This window comes from Leucopleurus acutus, assembly GCF_964270905.1.
Source record: "Leucopleurus acutus genome assembly, chromosome: 18".
Lineage (NCBI taxonomy): Eukaryota > Metazoa > Chordata > Mammalia > Artiodactyla > Delphinidae > Leucopleurus > Leucopleurus acutus.
In genome coordinates this window covers 46,466,721-46,485,721 of record NC_139160.1, presented here as the reverse complement: position 1 = coordinate 46,485,721, position 19,001 = coordinate 46,466,721, and the positions used below count along the sequence as shown (strand labels likewise).

The following is a 19,001-nucleotide window of genomic DNA, read 5'->3' as shown; positions in this document are numbered from 1 at the left end:
GGGATGTAATTTACATACATAAGGTTCACCAGTTTTGAGCATATAAGTCTATGAGTTTCAACAAATGTTTATAGTCATATAACCATGGCCACGACCATGATACAGAACATTTCCATCAAACCCCCAAATTCTCTGTGCTACTTTGAAGTCAATATTTTTAACCTAGCTACCTCTGGCTCTTGGTGACTGACCATCTGTCATTAGTTTTGTCTTTTCTAGACTGTCACAAAAATGAAATCAAACAGTATGTAGCCTTTTGTAACTGCCTTCTTTCATTCAACATAATGCGTTTTAAAAGATTCACCCATGTTATTGTATGTTGAGTAGTTGGTTTCTTTTTCTTGCTGAGTAGTTTTACACAGTATGAATATACCAAAATTTGTTCATTCATTCACTATCTGATGAGTATTTGGGTTGTTTTCAGTTTTGGACCATTATGATAAGGCTGCTATAAACATTTACAGACAGGTCCTGTGTGGACACATGTTTTTATTTCTCTTGGGTAAATAACCAGAAGCAGGACTGCTGAATCACATAGTAAGTTAATATTTAACTTTATAAAAAACTGCCAAACTGTTTTCCAAAGTGACTGTACCGTTCTGCATTTGTACCAGCAATGTATGGATACTCCAGCTAATCCACAGTCTTGTCAACATCTGGTAACAATAGTGTTTTAAAACCTAGCCATTCTAGACTGTAGAATTCTGGTTGTCATGGTATTTAATTGTGGTTTTCGTTTTCATTTTCCTGATGACAGATGATGTTGAGCATCTCTTCTTTTGCTTATTGGTTATTTGCATTTTTTCTTTCATGAAATGTCTATTCAAACCTTGGACACTGCCCCCCCCACCCCGCCTTTTTTTTTTTAATTGGAATGCTTATCTTAAGTTGTAAGCATTCTGGATACAAGTCCTTTATTAGATACATTTTTGGCAAATATTTTCCCCAAGTCTGTGTCTTGCCTTTTCCTTTTTTATCAGAAGCGCAAAAATTTCTTTTTTGAGGAAGTCCAATTTAACAAGTGTTTTCTTCATGCTTCACTCTGTGTCCTATTTATGTACTCTTTGATAAACCCAAGGTTAATAAGATTTTTCTCTTATGTTTTTTTTCTAGTTTTTGTTCTTATATTTAGATCTATGAATGATTATAAATTAATTTTTATATTTTGTTTGAGGTAAGGGTTGAGGTGTAGTATTTTTGCGTATGGATATCAAAACATTCTAGCATGTTGTTGAAAAGACTATGTAATTCCTTATTGAATTATCCTGGTACTTTCATCTCTTAAAAATTATTTTGGATAGGGCTTCCCTGTGGCGCAGTGGTTGAGAGTCTGCCTGCCGATGCAGGGGACATGGGTTCGTGCCCCGGTCCGGGAAGATCCCACATGCCGTGGAGCGGCTGGGCCCGTGAGCCATGGCTGCTGAGCCTGCGCGTCTGGAGCCTGTCCTCCGCAACGGGAGAGGCCACAACAGTGAGAGGCCCGCGTACCACAAAAAAAAAAAAAAAAAAAAAAAAAAAATTTGGATATTCTGGGTCCTGTACATTTCCATATAAATTTTAGGTTACTTTCTCATTTTCTACAAAATACCTGCTGAGTTTTTCATCATGATTGCACTGAATCTATTCACTTTGGTGACAACTGACACTTTACCAATATTCAGTGTTCCAATCTATGAACGTGATGTGTCTCTCTACTTATTTAGGTCTACCTTACTTTTTCTCAGCAATATTTACTAGTTTTCAGTGTTGTGTACTTGCTTCATATTTTGTTAATTTAATCCTTAAATACTTAGTATTTTTGATGCTATTACAGATAGTATTAAAAAACTTTTAATTTTCAAAAATTTCAACTGCCTATTGCTAGTATACAGAAATACAATTGACCTTTTTCATGATGACCCTGTATTCTGTAATCTTGCTAAAGTTACATTAGTTTAATTGCTTGCTTGTAGATTTCAGCTATGACATTTTAAGAAAACAACCTCCTTCAGCCTTAATTTCCTCACTTAAAAAGATTAGCATTTGTGAGAAATAACAGAAATTGAGAAAAAAATTAATCAAGGAAGGAAAAAAACTCTCAAAGCATTTGGCACAGTATCTAACCCACAGAAAGTATTTAGCACTTATTAAATCTCTTCCCAAACTTCACAGTTCTTAGTACAAGTTTCAGCAATGTTGACGTGTCCAAAATTTTTATCTTATAGGCCTGACCTTTCTCCCAGGCTTGAGTTCCTTAGTCCCATTTATTTACCATATTTTTATTATGTCAATGGTGTGTTAGAACTTCAGGTACAAGTCCTAAATCAATATCATAACCTTCATTCATCCATGAATCACCTCTGCTTTCAGAAAGTCTTATTTCTGAATGAAATCATTGTCAACTCCACTATCCAAACTTTTGTAGGAATCACTGATAACTGCCCCAAACATACTTTCAAATCTAGTCAGTTACTGAGTCCTTAATAACCACGATAGCTACTGTTTAATGTTGATTATGTGACAAACTCTATGCCAAACACTAATTTAGTCTTCACAACAATTCTATGAGTTAAGTTACTATTACTGTCTTCATTTTATAGATGAGGAAACTGAGACACAGAGGTTAAATATCTTTCCTAAAGCATGCACCCAGTAACAATAGAGCCAGTATCATAAGCTAGGCAATCTACGTCCAGAAACAGTAATCTGAAACATAAATTATATTGCCTCTAACGTGTGCAGACCGTAGGATCCACTTGCTTGTGAAAATAGTGGGATTGGGTACTATCAGAGAATATTTGGGGAAATCCAAGAAATATTTAATGCTCCATTAAATGCATTAATGCACCCTCAGCATGATGTTCTTGAAAAAGACAGGTGCAAAGAGGCCAGGAGCAAATGGGAAATAAAATTATGACTGTTATTTGCTGGGCTCATAGTGAAAACCCCAATTCAGAGGTCTCTGGTAGATGTGGATGGAGAATGAGATAGGTTTAAGAGAGGCCATTAAGCCCCAGTCCCATCTTAACACGGGCTAGCTTCTGAAGACTATATACATCAGCGCATATATACTGCCAAAGGCTGAAAATTGCAAGTGATCTCCAACCCTGTTTTTCTAGTCACAGGAAAAGAGGAAGCGGAAGAGCAAGCTGTCCTCATGAGTTTGACCTTTTTGCTAGAGACTACCCAACTAGAAACATGGCCCGAACAATGTCTTGGAATAGGATCCAAACATAGTAGAAATTTCTTTTCTCTAGGAAAGGGAGTGTGGTGAGTAGAGAGCAGGGTAGAAAAATCTCCATAAGTCACCATCCCCCAGCTGTATTTCTAAAACCAATTTTCCCATCTATTCGCTATGCCATCACACCAGCTGAGGCCATGGTTACATGTCACCTGAGCTTCAGGTGCTCCTATTCATGGTATCTTGAATTACTCTGAATATATATATATATAGAAGTATATATAATATATATATATATAAAATATGTCTATATAGATATATTACTGCCAAGTTAATTCTCTAAAATGATTTTTATCACAACACCCCTCATTGCTCACTGAAGAAATATAAGCTCTTTATTCTGACATTTCAGGCCTACCAGAATATGAAATTATTTATATTCTCTACCTAACTGTACACTCCAAATCAGTTGACTGAATTATCTGTTGTTTCCTGACAATCCTTTACTCTTTTTTTTTTCTCCTACATTTAGGAAGGTTTATAAAGTTTTGGGACTGCCCTTCTCTCAGATATGCATATCACAATTCATACTTCAGATGCTTGTTTCATAGACCACCTCCTCTAAAAGGTCATTCCCGATACTCCTTTAAATAGATAGGGACATTCATAGACCAGTATTGACTCCTTAAGATAGAGAACATTTTGCTTTAAAATATAAATATATATATACATTTATTCTTTCTGCTCTTTGGAAACAAAAATCATATTTTAAGTTTTTTTTCTTCTACAGTGTTATGCACAAAGGTTCAATGAATATTGAGTTGAATACTTTCTAGCCCAGCATAAGAAAAATTCAGAGAGAGATTTTACCTTCCTATTACTGTTATCATAGTTCACACTCCACCAAAGAGAAATCTGAGCACAGCATAACGTATTTTTCTCCACACTCTCCTCTGAAACTATGGGGAGAGATATGTTTCTCTTCTGCTTTCTGAGGTTCATTGTAAAGTACGGAGTTCATGATGTTGGCTCCCATTTAAAATAAAAGGAAATAAGGCAAGCAGTGTTAAACATTTGGAATTGACAGGAAGGAAGCCTTAAGTTCATCCGCATATTAAAGAAACGAGGGAGGCAGAGAACATTTCATAGAATTGTGCAATGGATACTCAAATTCTCACAGGGAAGAGGCAGTCACGGCAATTAATTTCCATTAGGTTCTATTTTAAAATGGTCAAGGAAAATGAGTTTAGCTGTATGGAATTTTACTTTAGGTACAATTATGTAGGTATAAATTTGTAACACCTATCAGATAGTATTGGCAACTAAAAATTCTTAGAAGTGTTTATAAAATTATATCATATTTTTTTTTTTGCGGTACGCGGGCCTCTCACTGTTGTGGCCTCTCCCGTTGCGGAGCACAGGCTCTGGACACGCAGGCTCAGTGGCCATGGCTCACGGGCCCAGCCGCTCCGCGGCATGTGGGATCCTCCCGGACCGGGGCACGAACCCGTGTCCCCTGCTTCGGCAGGCGGACTTCTCAACCACTGCACCACCAGGGAAGCCCTATCATAATTTTTATAAATAAAATTCATAAAAAGCAAAAAGTTAGATACCTTTTTCATAGTTCTATTCAAACGAACCCCAAGAATTACTATTGCTGTTCTTTCTATTGAAAGCTTATAAAAAGTTTGAGCCATTAGTTCAACATTTCTCTAGTGCTCTCTATCATCAAAGACATATGTATGGTTTAAGAAGTCATAAACTTTAGCTATGTCTTAGTATACCTTAATTTGTAAATGTAGTGCTTAAAATTTGTGGGATGAGAACTGGTACATAAGCCTGCAGAAAGGTTGTTAGAGCTTACAATTTCTTATAAGTGTAATGCTTAATATCTAAGGGAGCTATTGATAGCGGTGGGCAAGGGGTGGTTTCTATAATGAAAAGAGGCATTATTTACTATAATGGATAACACATATAAATGTAGAGTAGCTAGCAACATGGAAAACTGGCTAAAAAATTGTTTTCCTTTAGAAGCATTCAGTTCATAGTTTTAATTTTCAAAAATTAGAGACCAGCACTTCAGTTAAACAACCTGATTTATATTTTACAAGTGCTATTTGGGGTCCAAAAAAAAATGTTTACTATATACAAATGATTGAATTTAATAACACATTTCCCATTTAAACATGTTGACTTATTTCTGGATCAATGCACAGTTTAACCAATGGCAAAAGTTGAGAAGTGAGTAAGAACAGACATGTCCTGTGGTAGCAACATACAGAACATTCCATTCTCATAAATGACAGGCTATTAACCATACCTTGATTTTCCTGTAAACTACTTTAAAAAACAATTTCAAAGCTAACATTTCATTGTCATTTACAGGTATATGAGTTCCTTTACAGGTTTACATATGGACAGTCTATCTGACTAGAATGATCTGGGTGCACCCTTGCCTGGAGGCTGGGAGATGCATTCTTTTGGGCATTTTCCATCTGTGATTTTGGACAAAAGGAATTTTAGAAATGGTAGGCATCATCACATTTGGAGTATCTATGAATATTCTAGCTAATAGAAGTTCATATTTGGGGTCCCAGTGAATTAGGAGGAAACATCTGAATTCTAATAATAGTATGTGGATGTCAGTTAAGTTTCACTGTTTGAAGACCCATTAACTCATTTCCTACTTTTAACAAATATACAGATTAGACTTTTCATTTGTAAAATAAAAACACATTGCCTTTAAGCTAAAAAATCCATTTAAAAAATACATGGATATATATTTTAAAACTCACAACAATGCAAGGGAAATCCCAACAGTAAATTACTAATAATTAAAATAAACTAAGTTGAGGAAAGGGATCCCCTTCTTCAGAGAGCCGTGTAACAAGTCCAGTTATCCATCTGCATGAAATAGTTTTACTAGATTGTGTCAGAGACTGCTCCTAACCCTTTATCTTTATCGTACTGAATAGAGAACAGACACAACTGAACTTTAAAAGTCAACTAACTGGATGATGAGAACAAATAATAATAGTTAACATTTACTGAGAACTTAAAACTGTATAATAAATATCATTTAGTTTTGTGATGCACAGAATTATGTAAAATATCAGTTACGTTTTCTTCTTTCATTTACAAGTAAGACACTTTAATGGATAAAAGGAATTGAGAATATTCTCACATCTGGTAACAATGATTTCTGGAATTTCTTCATATCTAGTAACAATGATTTCTACAGAAGGAGAAACTAAATGATCACATATCTGGCATATGCCATAGAAATAAACAGGTTACACATAACATTTGTTAAAACCAGGAAGGGCTAAAAGTTTGCTGACTGAAAAAAATAAGTAGAACAAAAATAAAACGTGAAAGTCATTATATTATTAAAGCATTCAAGATCTTACTTACTGAATCTTAAATAGAGTAAAGCAAAATTCAATCGCTATATAGAAGAAAGCAATTATACGGTCTAAACGAAGTTAATATAGCTTAGCTTAAAGCTAGATTTTTACACTGTTTCTGTTGAAAACGTCCAACTCTATTTCTTTAACCCTTAATGTCATTGCCATGATGTTCTTAAAAAATGTTACTAAAAGTCATGTAGGATGTCTTTTAATTCATAATAAATATGCCACAACATCATATGGTACAGAGTCTAGAATCTTTAAGGTGCCATTTGCTCAACAGCAAGTAATTTGCTAAATGTCAAGTTAGTAGGTTGAAAAGATAATCTAACTTTATAGAATTTTAATAACTCCTAAAATTCGCTGATACCTTAAAAAGTTCTGGTTGGATAACTTAAAAATAAAATCATATTCCGATTGGAGGATCTGAATAAATACTAATTCAAATGACTTAAAAGGCATATGGAGTGGGTTGAATGGTGGTCCCTCCCCAAAATATATGTCCATGTTCTAATCCCTAGGACCTGTAAATATTACCTTACACGGAAAAAGGTTTTTTGCAGATGTGATTAAATTAAATATCTTGAGAAGAAGAGCCTGTCCTGGGTTATTTGGGTGGGTCCTGAATGCAATCACATATATCCTTATAAAACACATACATGGGAGAAGGTGACGTGAAGACGGGGGCAGAGACTGGAGGTGATGTGGCCATAAGCCAAGGAAAGCAAGGAATGCCTGGAGCCCCAGAAGACAGAAGAAGCAAAGAACAGATTGCCCCTAGAGCTTGTGGAGGGAGCATGGCCCTACAGACACCTTGGTTTCAGACTTCTGGCGTCCAGACTATGAGAGAATAAATTTCTGTTGTTTTAAGTCACCAAGTTTGTGGTAATTTATTATGGCAACCACAGGAAATTAATATAGTATCATTGTGAATTTTGTTGTTGTTTTGTTTTGGTTTCCAGAGTTCGGCTTCATTTTGCAGTACAGAAATCATTCGGAGCCACTGTGAGACAGACATCGTTGAAGCAGAGGCTCTGTCAAATAAATACTGCGTTGCAGTTTGGTCCATTGAAGAAGTCACACCTGGGACACAAAAGAAGCTCTACATTTACCTGCTTTATGATAGGTTTCTCTTCCCTCTGCTCTCATCAATTTTATTAGGTTAAAACACTGCACAGAGGCTTCCTCCAAAATGACTCTCAAAGTCTGGAGTTTGGTTAGAATTGGAGGCCCACATAAACCAAGCTTGTGGCTGTGCTGCCTAGGCACTGTTATAACACGTGATGTAAATGAAAAGGGGTGGGGAGGAATGAGGGATGCTATCCCTGATTATGGAACATTCGATTCTGAATCTCCTTAATGCCCAGAGGACAGATGGCACGCAAACTGTACTGACCCAGCTCTTGAGCAGCAGAAGCTCATAACTGTAAAGGTTACACTGATTAAAAGATACAAATACTATATCAAGTTCTCTTTATCAGTATGACGTTTTAAAACTGATTCTTCACTAGAAAAAATAAGCTGGTATCGGTTAAATTGAACAAAATGTGGGAACCTGCCAATTCTGAAGAGTCACTCCATGAAAACAAGTTAATACATGATATTAGAAAGGGGAGGAATATTTACTGGTATGGTGCTCTGCAATCTCTCAGTTTTGATTACAAAAGCAGGCCTTACAATATTGATTTCATACAATATGCATCATTTGCCAAATTTTAAGTATGTCCTAATTAGTTGGCAACATGTACTACTGTCAGTCTTCCCCACACATGTCATTTTTCTTCTGCTTCATTTCCTCAAAGTCAAACTCAGATCCCATCATCCTCTTATAGATGCCCTTAATGTCATCACAGGTCATCTCAAAGTGAGTTGTTGCATCATATGTACGGGTTATAAAGATCTGGCTCTCTGTTCCCAAATCTTTTGGTACAACGAAGTCACTGATGCTAACGAATTTCTGTTCAGTTGGTTCCAAGAGCTCCAGAGCTGGTCTGATTTCTTTCTCGGGTTCCTTGGTCTCCACTGTTGTGCTAGCGATGGCAATGTACCTGCCCTGTGCTGCCACATTGTGTGCGGAGGAGGTCATGCAGACATAGATATCTGACTTCTGGTTGACTTCGTTCTGTGGAATAATGATCTGGCAGGAGCTGGCGTTGTTGGTGTTCTTGATGGGGTGGCTGAGAATCCAGATGACTCTGATCACCTGGCCCAATTTTCTTTTCTTTTTTTTTAATAGTTATTTATTTGGCTGTGTTGGGTCTTAGCTGTGGCACGCGGGATCTTCTTTGTGGCATGCAGGATCCTTTGCTGCAGTGCATGGGCTTCTCTCTAGTTGTGGCACATGGGCTCAGTAATTGTGGTGCTCGGGTTCTCTAGTTGTGGCGTTCGGGCTCCAGAGAGCGTAGGCTCAGGCTCAGTAGTTGCGGCGCGCAGGCTTAGTTGCCCCACATCATGTGGGATCCTAGTTCCCCGACCAGGGATCGAACTCGCATCCCCTGTATTGGAAGGTGAATTCTTGACCACTGGACCACCAGGGAAGTCTCTGGCCCGCTTTCTCTACTCGATCAAAGATGATGGAGTAGCTGGGATCACAGGTGAGCTTCTTACAGCGAGCAATCTCTCCTTCAGATTTTACACCAATCACTTTTCCATTTTGCATAATGATTTCTTCAATTGGTTTATTCAGCACGTATGTACCTCCGTAAATAGCACTTAGCTGTGAAAATCCTGTGGCAGTTACCCAAGGCTGTAGAGTGGATGAAGGTATGGGCTTTTGCCATATCTTGCCAAAGACTCACTGTAAAGTTTAATCCTGTTAATGGTTTCACCACATGGTTGATATAAACAGTCATCAGTTCTGTAAAGTGCCAGCGCATGACCAGTAAAACCTATAACATCTTGGCCCAAGTCAGATTTCTTATACACCTCTCTCATTGCCATCTTCCTAGGATCAACGCCCTCAAAAGTTCTAGGATAGTTCCCATCAAAGTTGGCAACATACACCAGGAATTTTCTGAATCGACGTTTTTCAAACGCCCCATTAGGCTAGATGCCAGAGCTTCTGCTTCAGTGGAAGGAGCCTTGTAGATCTTTCCTCCTTTACAAACAAAGCTCCCTTCAGTCACTTGGAAATCCAGATAGCGAATGACCTGTGTAAAAAGCAGCATCTTAACCAGCTGACCATTTGCCATAAGGAACTTGGGAATGAAGTCAACATTCCAGTCTCTTCCTCTCCCCATTGATGCCGGTGGTGCTCCGGGTATTTTAAATCTTTTGTATAAATCTTCCAGTGGTGTTACAGATGATGCACTCTCTCCTCCCTAATATGGGTTTCTATCCATGTGAAGAACTTTCTTTCCATTCACTGACATTATACCTGACAGGATACATTCCATCAGGCCGGTGCCCAGCATGATCATGTACTCCTCATTCACGGAGGGGCTGGGTGCAGACTGAAGCCCAGAGAAAGGAGAAGGTGTAGCACTCCAGGGGTCGGGGGCTAGGCGACCACCCTGAGGAGGCGGGCGGAGCGCTCAGGCTGGGCCAGCCCGAGGGAAAAGTGAAGCAGGAGCAGAGGGAAAACGGAGCTGGTGAAGAGGGAGCCAGCTGCCACCTCAGACGGGAAGAGAAGAGCCTGTTGTTTTTAATATGCATACTGGAGAGCAAAAGATGTACCTATTGATGTTGTTTAACATCATACATATTGTGCTTCATATGCTGTTTACTGTTTACTGATGGAAGGACACAATTGTGTGGCAGAACGAACAACTTGGATGGGAACAAAGAGAACGTGTATCTACTTCTAGCCCTGCTCCTAGTAAGTGTAACTCAGGACAAGTCAGATAACCTCTTTGGATTTTGTTTCCTCATCTGCTAAATGGGTGGACTGTTTTCAATAACCTCTAAGTTTTTCCCAACTCTAAACTTTTGGGAATCTTTAAAGTGTTACGGACTTCCCTGGTGGTGCAGTGGTTAAGAATCTCCCTGCCAATGCAGGGGACATGGGTTCGATCCCTGGTCTGGGAAGATCCCATATGCCGCGGAGCAACTAAGCCTGTGTGCCACAACTACTGAGCCCACGTGCCGCAACTACTGAGCCCGTGTGCTGCAACTACTGAAGCCCATGTGCCTAGAGGCCGTGCTCCACAACAAGAAGCCACCGCAATGAGAAGTCCATGCACTGCAACGAAGAGTAGCCCCTGCCCACCACAACTAGAGAAAGCCCGCGCGCAGCAACGAAGACCCAACGCAGCCAAAAACAATAAATTAAATTAAATACAAAATAAAGTGTTAAAAAGAGTAAGGCACAGTGTAAACATCATTATGATAAAAATTAAGATATTAAAATCGTTAACAATGGACAGCTTGGTCAACTGAAATCTGCCAGAAGATTCGTAAGATTTACAGGATTGCATAAATTTATAAAAGGTAATTATTAAATACTTATTAAGAGTTGGCAATATGTAAAATTCTCTATAAAGTATTAGCTTTTACAAACATTCATGTAGCACCAGTTATATGTCCAGAAGTGTATTAGGCTCCATGCACTATAATAGAAAAAAAGCCTGAATGGTTTATAGAAACTAAACTACTACCTATTATATGGGTATTAAAAAAGTTAACACACGAAAGTGCTAGGCATAGTAAGAGATCAATAAATATTAACTTTATTATCTAGAATAAATCTTATTTTTTCTTAAGTATCTTCTATCAATAAAAAGAACCTTATACTACAACTTTTTAATATAATATTAAGAGGGTTTATGTAGTAACAAAATTTTTAAAAGCTTAACTATCTGATTTTTATTCATGGCAACCATTTTTTTATTCCTCAAAACATACACTTCCAATCAATCCTGTTTCCTTTTTACTGAAAGAACTTTTCATAATGACTGCAGTACTGAAGTATAATTTAGAAGCAGTCTCTAAAACTGGAAGTAACGTTCATCTAAATATGCCTGCCAAGTTTAAAAATGTATTAGGAGTTAAATTGAAACATGTTGAAAATGACTCATTGTGGACCAGAATATACACTGTAGGAAATAAGAGCTCATTTACAAGTGGGAGAAATACACTCACACTTCAACTGTGGTAATTCTCTGGACTTTCCTTCCAGTAAACATCATATTTTAAAATAATCGTGGAAAATATCTTACTTTTAACTGAAGTTTTTATGAGTTGATTTAGTCAGCTGGCATTCCAATATTTTACACATCTTTTTTTGGACGTGGATATATTTACCAAATGTAAATCTATGAAAATTTCCCCCTCAGCAACAGAGCAGCAGCCTATAAAGAAAGCTGTACAAACACACACACACACACACACACACACACACTCTGTGATTCAATTCATATGCATAATGACTGACCACCTATGACTCTGGATTTCTAAGAAAGCATCTTAAAAAATGTGCAGATATATAATAAAGTGTTTTCTTTCATTTACAAACACAACGTTATTGATCAGTCACAAGGAGGACATGTACTTGAGTTCTTTTTCTAGTAATACTTAGATATTTGTACTGATTCTATCTACTCTCTCTGCTTGTGACCCAAAATTACACATTTCTGACGCAGCTGGCTAGATTTAGAAAAGATCATAGACCCCACTCATCCCCCTCCACCCACATTTGCAAAAAAAAAAAAAAAAAGAAAAAAAAAGGTCTGCAAGGTGAATGGACCTGAAACCTTGATCTCACTACCACACATTCTCTCTAAGCTAATTAATAAGCCACATACTGAACTGTATCTTTGATCATAACTTTAATGTGACCCTTAAGCTGAATTCAGTGAAAAAGTGCTTATGAATTAACAACATGATTCCAGTTTGTTTAAATTTTCTGAGCTTTATTTCCTATTTCATCAATTATTTATTGATCAGGAAGTGTAGTAAACAGTTCATTATAGTAACTGTTGGCACCCCCCTTTATCTAGGAATTTTATCTAGAAACTATCCCTACCCTCAAACCATGTTTTAAATGATCCCTGGCAACAGCGAGCAGTCTGGGTGTGGGCTGTAAGTGGGACAATCAGCACTTTCCCTGTGGCAAATTCGACGCATAAATGCTCTGGAGCATTTCGTTGTGTATATATAGTCATGACAAAGGGAGTCTCAAGATCCTGAATTATTAAAACAAATTTTAATAAACATTTATTGCAGAAGAGATTTAGATCCTGTGTTATTTTTCATTTTTTCATCTTTATATATCCAGAGTCACTTATTGTGAAAAGAATATAGTTTTTGACCCAAACTGTATTTCTTTTCTTGTATAATAGTGAGTTCATCACATTTACAACTGTTGTCAGAAAAGACACAATTGGTCATCTGCCGTCTTAAGAATTTATATTTTCTGTGTTTTGCTTCTTTGTTGTTTGCTTTGTTATCTATCTTTTGTTATAAGGTCTGTGCTTTCTTTTTTCTTCCCTCTCCTCTGGCAATATACAAAGGATATCATCTGTTTACAGTTTAACTAATGTTTTGTTTCCTGACTAATATGTTTAAATAGATATTTCTTGATAAAACCACTAATTCTTATGAAGTTTGAGGAAATTATAATTATACAATATTAAGTATATTATATACACATTATTTCCTCTTACCATCAATTCTCTAATTTTAGTTGCAAGTTGCTATTTTTGCCTCTACTTATGTTAAATTATTATTTTTATGTTGTAATTTCCCCATAACAATTATGATTACAATGTGTTTTGATAGCAGAATGACAATAGTTACTGAGATTTAAAAATGTCACCCCTCACATAGTCTCACTTACCTGAATCACACTCTTGTTTTATTTCTCTCAAATAATTGTTACTTTCTAAAATTATCTTCTTTATTTTGTCGTTTATTTATATGTGTTGATTTACATCATAGGAACGTAAATTCCACTGAGACAGAGACCACTGTTAAACCTTCAATCCCAGTGTTAAAGTGCTTGCTTAAAGCAGGATGTTCATAAATACTGCTAAATGAATAAATAAAGTATAAAGTTATGGAGGAGAAACTTAAGCTCAACCTGCAATTTTTCCTTAGCAAATGACTTACTTATCCAGCCCAGATGCTTCTAATAATGTTCCTTTAATGTTCATATTCAATAACTTCAATTGGATTTACTACATTGCTATTTCCCATCCTCTTCACACCACCCAGAATGTGGTGAGTTCTGATAAATTTCAGAAAGAATTTTCTTTTATTGTATCTCTAAATATTTTTTTCCTCTTTCATTTTGTTTTCTTCCATTGACACACTAATTTTCTGAATGTGGATATGTGTTGTCTGTTCTCCATGTCTAATACCTCCTCTCTAACCATTTGCATCACTTCTTTGTTGCTTTTTCTTTTCTTTTTTTGATTTGTTTCTGCTTTATAAACCCCCCCTTAATTCAGTTTTCTGTATCTCCCTACTCCCCCCTTTTTCTCTTTAATTCCTTTGTAAGTTTTGTATGTCATTTTTCTATGTAATCTTTTTCTTTAACTTTGCCAGTCACCTTCCATCTTATTCTTTTGCAAAGTCTTTGGTTTCAAAGAGTTCTGTGCTTTCTTAAATTCTTTTAGTTGTGAATAGGTTATAATCTATAAAATCTTTCTAGATTCCTAGCATAGATCTTTTAAAATGTTCTCTTTATCTTCTGCAGCTTTTATAGGACTCCTGCTGTCTCCTTCCACTTAAAAAATATTTACATATATCTCATACTTGTCTTCCCTGAACCGCCCCCCACCCCATCACTTAATAATCTTTGAATGAAGGCAGTTCTAGCCAAGCCTTCATTTTGCCTCTTTCCTGTTTAACAAAACATTGTTTGGATTGTTCCATTATCCAATGAACTGGAGGACTAGGAAAATATTATCTGGTCAGCAATTTCCTTGCTTAAAGGTGGGGAGAAAGCTGAGGTTCCAAGTCTGGAAGCTTATGTTTGTATTTTCTCCAAATACTTTTACCCATGGTCAAGTTTATGGGATTGGAAGTTTATAGTTCTAAGCCTTGTCTCTCATATTTTGTATTTATTTCTCTCTTTCTGGGAGAGTTAGTCATATTGGTAAAAAGTCAGTTTAGACTACAAATTTCATCATAACCCCTCAGATTTTACATAACCCCCATTCAAACTATGGAACAGCAAGCATTCTTCTCTGCAATTTATCTGTTTTACATCTATTTGGTTTGCTTTAATACAAACCCCATCACTCTTGGTTGAGAATCTAAATCACACCAAAGGAAAAAAGATACAGCACAACTAAACAGGCTCTCCTCTAGCCTGGCATTCCTGCAGATATATGATGGAGAAAGAGGTTGAAATTTCCAGCTTTTACCCCTTCACTTTAGGGCTAAGCTGTCTAATATAATAAGAGCCTGAAGCCACAAGTAGCTATTTAAATTTAAGTTAATTAAAATAAAACATATTCAGTTTCTCAGCTACACTAGCTAAACTTCAAGTGCCCAACGTGGCTGGTGGCTACTGTATGGGATAGGGCAGATAAAGAATATCTCCATTATTACAGAAAGTTCTACTGCAGAGTTCCAGGAGCTGCACAGAATTTCCTCTGTATACTATCCACCTCACTGTACTCTACCTGCTAAATTGTAGAGTGTTCTGGTTACACTGTTTCTGACCAAAATTCTTTGAAATTTATGACACCATATTGAGGCTTCCCTTAGTTTCCAGTGGAGATGAGAGTATCTTCTTCATTTTATTTTCATCCATATAATATTCAAACAGAGAAAATCCTAAAAATCCTCTTACAAAATCTTCATTTTTAGAAGTCCTCCATCAACTTAACATTTCAGAGTTCCCTTAAAAACAAATTTTTTCTTTAAATCATAGGTCAGAGTTTCCTAGCCTATGATTTTATGCAATACTGGCTAACTTATAGTTACTTCCCTGTTAATCACTGAGAATGGAAAGAGGGATATCAAAATGGGGTATGTGACAGGTACAAGGTGCACAATTCACTAAATTTATTTACTGAATGAAAGTCTGTCTAAAGTGTGAAATTTGAAGAGAATTACGCACTGGGCTCACTGAGAAATCTAGGTTTAACCAATATGATTTAACCAATGGCAGGTTAAGAATTAAGTAAAAAGCCTGTAAACATTTCATCAGTAATGTCCCTCCAGGTTGATCTACTAATCAACATTCTTTGAAACTGATATTTAAACTGCTTTCAATTCATTACTTATTTACAGTGTTATTAATTTCACAATTCCCATGTCTCTACAAAGATAATCTTAATAAAATGTTTTGCTGAAATTGAGATACCTTCTATCACTGGCACTCTTCTCTAGAAATTCTAGTAAATACCTCAAAAAAAAAAAAAGAAGTAAAAGTAGTTTGTCAAGACTTAATAGTTAACTAATGGTGACTTCTGGTTTTCACCATTTCCATTTCTAAATGCTCACTATCTGTTTAATGATCTGTTTTAGAATGTTCATAGTGGGCTACATTCAAGTTTACTGATGTATATAGTTCTAGAATCTTTCCTCTTCAGTGTTTCAGAGCATAGGGACATTTGTTTACTTCCTGTCTTCTGGCCTTGGTCTGATAACAATGTTTTAATAAGATAACCAACAGTTGCTCAAGTTCTTTCAAATCTTAGGGTACTTAGGGCATTAGCCTTCGAGAAGAAGCTTACATCTTCTTTGAGATTACTGGTTAAGGCACCAAGAAGGGCACAGTGATAGACAGTAATAACTAGCATTTCTTTAGAACTTATAGCTTACAAGTGTTTTCAAAAGCTGTTGTCGTGTTTCTCAAACACATATTCGATGAATGGATAGTTTAGGATTATTTGGGGGGTTTTGTAGGAAGTACACTAGATACTAGGAGTAGAGGGAGGCACAAAAATACGTCTTCCAAAAAAAAAAAAATCTCTCCAGGTGACTGAAATTCATCTAGATTTGGGAACCACTGACACAGTAAAATGAAGACGAGTCCTGGGCACTCTTTTCAGCACTTGAACTGCCTTCATAATGGAAAGTTGTAAGTCAAAATGAACATGGTAAGCTCTAATCAACTGAAATTGATATTTGTTGAGAATTACTTACATCAAAGACACTGAGTAGAGGCCTTACCTTACTAGAGAAGCAAAAATGGGGAAGAGGAAATCTCTGACCTCAAAAAAAACCCCAATACCTCAGAGGAAAGACTTGTAAACAAACACACAATTATAATATAATGCTAGAAAACAGAGAGAAGAGACTTCAGCATTTCTGACAGGAAGTTAAGGTATGCATAGAAGACATGATCATGGATTTCATTCTTACCAAATGAATGGGTATCTACCTAGTAGATGAATGGTAAGATACATGAGCAAGGGAAGAGAAAAGGTCATTCCTAGCAAAGAACCCATATAAACACTTACAGAACTTGAAGAGATCCGTTTGTCTTGAGTAAATGGGGGAGAATCAAAAGAAATATCTGCAACTGGGAAGATAGGCCAGAAGTCTGTGAATGACCCTAAGAGCTAAGCTGTGTGCTGTATGGACGCCATTCTGCTGAATGACATAATTAGGGTTCTGAGTTTTAGAACAATTACCCTGGAAGAATAAGTGATGAAAATAGGACTAAACTGAAAGCGGCGAGATAGTTCAGAGACTATTATAAATAGTTCAGGCAAGAGAAAAGAAAGACTTGACTAAAGCAGTGGCACCTGGGATTAAGAGGTGGGAAAAGATTAGATATATTTAGGAATTAGAAAAAACATGATATTTGTTTAGTTTAAGTGTTCAGAGAGGCCTTTCTGGACTATCCTATCATGATATACCCTGCTGGAGCCATTATTCCTCCTCACACAATCTAGTTCATAGCAATCATCAAAACACATAATTATAACAATTATGAATCTGTTTGCTTATTTTCCATTTACCTCAATTGACTCTCAGCAGGGGCAACCTCCCATTTATTGATTTATTTATGTACATCAACATCTAGCACAGCAAATGGCACACGGCAGTTATCAATAAACAACCTGTTGGTTGAATAAATGGGAAGGAGAGTGAGGAAAAAAAAGTAGTTGTGAACCACCAGCTTTCTTGTTCAAGTGTCTTGGCAAATGATGATGTTAGGATGCAAAACTATGGCAGGAAGAAAAGGTCTGAGCAAGAGGATTAAGCGAGGGGGAAAGATGGAGCAACGAATTGAGAGGTTATCGTACACAATTACAGCACAACCCCAGTCAAGAAGTAACGAGAAGCTGACCCAGGATGACTGCCAGCAGGAGTGCAGAGGATTTTAGAGATACTATAGGGGGAGAAGCTATGAAATTTGACAAACCTACACACAGGAGCAAGGGGAAAGGATTATTATTATGAAAGTTCAAACGGAAATGACTTAAAAATGGCAGTATAGTTTACTGACTTGAAGTCAGCTGAAGCCACGTTCTGTCTTGGGAAGGGTAAATGTGAGAGGAAGCTGAGTTTGTTTCACAAATACTGAGTTTAAAGTCCCAGAAAAACACTGAGATAAAAATGCCAATCACATAGCTGGAAATAGAAGTTTACAAAACACAAGGAAAGGTATGGTTTGAGTTTAAAAACACTGTTGATCATTCCCTAAAGTGACAGTTAAAGCTGAGTAGGAGAGATCCCAGAAGGAAGAGACATATATGTGTATATGATCCAACATAAAAAGAATCAAATGTCATGAAAACAAAATAGAAAAGAAAAACTGAAGAACTGTTTCAGATTAAAAGAGACTGAAGAGGCGTGATAACTAAAAGCAGAACATAATTCTGGACGGGATGCTGTGCCAGAAAAAAAACTGTTATAAAAAGATATCATTCAGACAACTGACAAAAATGGATAAAAGTATTATTATCAATGTTGTCCTGAATTTGATAAGTGTACTGTGGTTATATAAGAGAATATTCTTATTCCTAGAAAATAAACCTTGAAGAGGCAAGAGTATATGATGCATTCAGTCTACTAAACTATTCAGAAAAAAAATAATGTGTAGGGTGAGGGGAGAGAAAGAGAAAGAGAGAGAGAATAAAAATGATAAAACAAATGTAGCAAAATTTTAAAAAGGGGTGAATTTTAAAAAAAAAGTTAAAAAAAAGGGGTGAATTTAAATAAAAGATATAAAGGAATTCTTTGCATCATTCTTGTAGCTTCTGTGCACACCTGAAATTTGAAATAAGAAGTTAAAAAAGAGTAAGGACCAAGATAGAATGCTGGAGCACAGCTTTGATTTTATAAGATCAACAGTGAATTGATCTCCTGAGAGTGACGGCCATTGAGAGTTATTCAGGATTGAGGAGAGAAGAGGTTTAAATCGGTAGGTATGAAAACAGCCTTCTCTACCTCAATTGTTCCACCTAAACAACAAAATATGCTGATAACTCTAGTCTATTACTGTATAAAGATGTTCTACCCCATGGACTTGCAGGCTAACAATATTGGCATCCATCATTAATTCTCCTGATATAGAGTAAATA

General features: G+C 36.6%; 1 protein-coding gene and 1 pseudogene across 3 annotated transcripts in view; both read right to left on the bottom strand.

The window, feature by feature from the left end:
- PIBF1 (progesterone immunomodulatory binding factor 1) overlaps window positions 1-19,001 on the bottom strand; it is a 219,319-nt gene that overhangs the window by 112,249 nt on the left and 88,069 nt on the right. The window lies entirely within an intron of this gene.
- Window positions 8,324-11,457, bottom strand: LOC309974928 (rab GDP dissociation inhibitor beta-like; annotated as a pseudogene). The gene is made up of 3 exons: window positions 11,413-11,457; window positions 9,131-10,022; window positions 8,324-8,791 (listed from the first exon to the last, which is right to left on the bottom strand). The product of its transcript is annotated as a rab GDP dissociation inhibitor beta-like (transcript).